Here is a 2945-nt window from a genome sequence, read left to right as displayed (position 1 = left end):
CTATTGTGTTTCTACAACTGAGTAAGACATAATGTTCTTGCCTTCATGGAACTTCCATTTTATTTGGAGGAGATAGATGATAAACAGAAAGACAAACAAATGGTGACTAACTTCAAATAAAGCTATTTGCACTGAAGAAGTGCTATAATGGCACAACCCAGAGGATCTTGCACAAAACTGTCCTCTAGGTCTAAAGACCACAGTCCGTGCACTTACTGATTTCTTAAAGATCTGAAGCCCTTTATTTGTGGTTCTTCAATATCATGAAATGAATAACATATTGTCTTCAGCAATATTTCTTTAAATTCCCTTTTCTTCTTCTTGATGTCCTACCTCCCCTTTCTTCTAAACCCCAGTCCCACTGGAGCTTCTCCTGAGGTGTCCAAAGAGTTCTCAGTGTGAGAGGCTTTGGTTGCTGTAGATTTTTTTTGTAGTTGTGTGTTAGGGAGAATTTAGAATTATCTGTCTTAACGTTTCACATGATGAAGTATACAACGTGGTAGATTGCTTTTTGTTTTGTTTTGGTATAGGTTTAAAGTTTTGAATTATTCTTATTCTGCTAGTCTCCACAATGAGTTCCTGGTGACCCAAAGCCACCTGGAACAGATACTCTTGGTGCCCTGCCAGTATCCCTATTCCCTCACCCTTTCAGGATATACCAGCTCGACTTCCATTGGAAGCACCTGTATCTCTGGCTTTCTCTGGACACTGAGGCAACTCTGCCCCCTCATGCCTAGAGAGCCAGGGACTTAAGTGCCCCAGAAAATGGCCCCAATTACCGACTGATGGGAGTTATTATTTAAACAACCAAGTTCTTTTGTCCCTTTGGTGGGATAGCTCAGTCTATGGCATGTGTTCTACATTGTTTCCTAGAGTTCCTCAGGAGGATTAAGCTTAATCACCTCTTGTAGTAACATGCTTTTTTGTCTGTCTTCCCTTCTCTGTTTTACTTTCATATTCTACTGGTGTTTCCTATTACTGACTTGCACTTGAATACCTGTCTCAGGATTTACTCCTGGGAGAACTCAAAGATACCACCTCCTGGTGATTATTAATCAAGTTGTAGATCAGAGAGTCATCCTGTACTGATTGTCTTGGCATTTGGATATCCTGGGTCCAAGGCAAGTGCCATGTGTTGATGCTTCTTATGTATGTATGTATGTATATATGTATGTATGCATGTATATATTGCTGAAGACCTTGAACCCAGTAATATGTTCACCCTAGACTGCTTAATAAGGGTTTAATAAATTATTAGATACCACTGTTTAGATCCTGAGTATATTCATGACATTTACCTTTTGATTGCTAAGTAGAAGACATGTAATGATCATAGGCTGATACTCTCTCAGGAGAAGTCTGGTGGTTGAGCTTTCCATTTTCATATGGTTCAGTGATTCTTTTCACAGTTAGTCTGGCTGCTGACACATGTGTTGAAATCTCTCATGCCACTCAGTCTGAGAAAAGCTGGTACTGCTGAGCTGAGTCTGTGCTCTTAAGAGCTAAAAAGAACCATTGTGTTATCAGAAACAACCCCAAATTGACAGATTAGGCAAGAAGTCTGGGCAGAGGGTTTAATTTCTATGCACAAAATTAGTCTGTATACAAACTGATCACATTTCTATTCCATCTGTGATTGTTTTCAGTTTCACCTAGTTATTCAAAATTCTCTAGTATTCTAGGTGGCCATGGTGTCTGTGTGATGACCTGTAAACTGACCATAATCCATAGTGACATTCTCTGAGAACCAAGCTTCTTAGGACATCAGTATTTCACACCAGGACATTTTGTAGGATACCTCGCTACTCTCCATGGGGTTCAAACGTCAGAAAGGATGAGAGATAGAAGACTTGGTGTAATGGCCTGCATGTAATGAAGCAGGCCAAAGAAAAAAATGATGGGGAAAAAAAAGGGAAATTGGGATGCCTGGGTGGGCATGGAGCCTACTACAGATTTGCTCTCCCTCTTCTCCCCTGCTTGCTCTCTCTCTGAAAAAATAAAACAAAATAAAAAGTAAAAAAATAAAAAGGAAAAATAAAGGGAAATGGTGTCAGGGTAAGTAAGGAAATATCCCAGTGTTCGTCCAGGTGTAATTGCTCATTGCTTCTCCTTAAATGTAGAAGTTGATGGGCAAATATATTTTCTTCCTTGGCACTAGGATTGGTAGGAAAGAGAAGGGAAGTATGCAATCCTGAAGGGAGGCTGCTATAAGAAGCATGGTGTGTAGTACCAAGAGTCTGAAGGCCAGTATTCTAGTCCCTGCTCATAAGCAGCATGATCTTGTACAATTATTTACCTGCTCTGCGATTTGCAATTGCGTTTATGGCAAAATTAAGTTTATTTCTCATACTCCTTTAGACCAGAAACATCGTGAAGTTAGGAATTGCATCTGAATCAGGAATTTATTTCTCCAGCATCCTAGACTATATTGAGAATGATTTTGAATTTGAAAGGGAGCAAGGCACAAGAACCCCATAGTCCTCAGAGATGGATTTAATTGACCTGCACCAAAGAAAGGGAGAATAGAAAGTAAAATGCTACTCTAGATTTCATTCAGTTATTTAAAGCATATTTCCTGAGTGCCTAGTGTATATAGTTCCAGGTTCTAGAAATATTGTAGCGAGCAGAACAAAAATCTTCATCTGCATGGATCTTTCATTATGGAGGACAAGACGATTAAAAAATATAGATAAATGAATTATATACAGTGTTTGGGAAGGGAAAGTGCTAAGTAGAAAAACAGCACGAAGGGAGAAAGGAAGGGACAAAGGAGTTTGCGGTGCGATTTTAGTTAGGATTACAGGAAAGGCCGAACGTGGTCGTAAAGTGGATCAAGTAAAGGTCTGCAAGCCCGTTGTTATGAGAAAAATATAAAGAAAAGGAGACTTAAGGATTAAAGAGCGATCCAAAGTGGGTAGAGGAAAAGGGTAGAGAAAAGAAAGAAA

The sequence above is a fragment of the Mustela erminea genome, chromosome 1 (assembly GCF_009829155.1).
Source record: "Mustela erminea isolate mMusErm1 chromosome 1, mMusErm1.Pri, whole genome shotgun sequence".
NCBI lineage: Eukaryota > Metazoa > Chordata > Mammalia > Carnivora > Mustelidae > Mustela > Mustela erminea.
Note: the sequence above shows the minus strand (reverse complement) of the source record.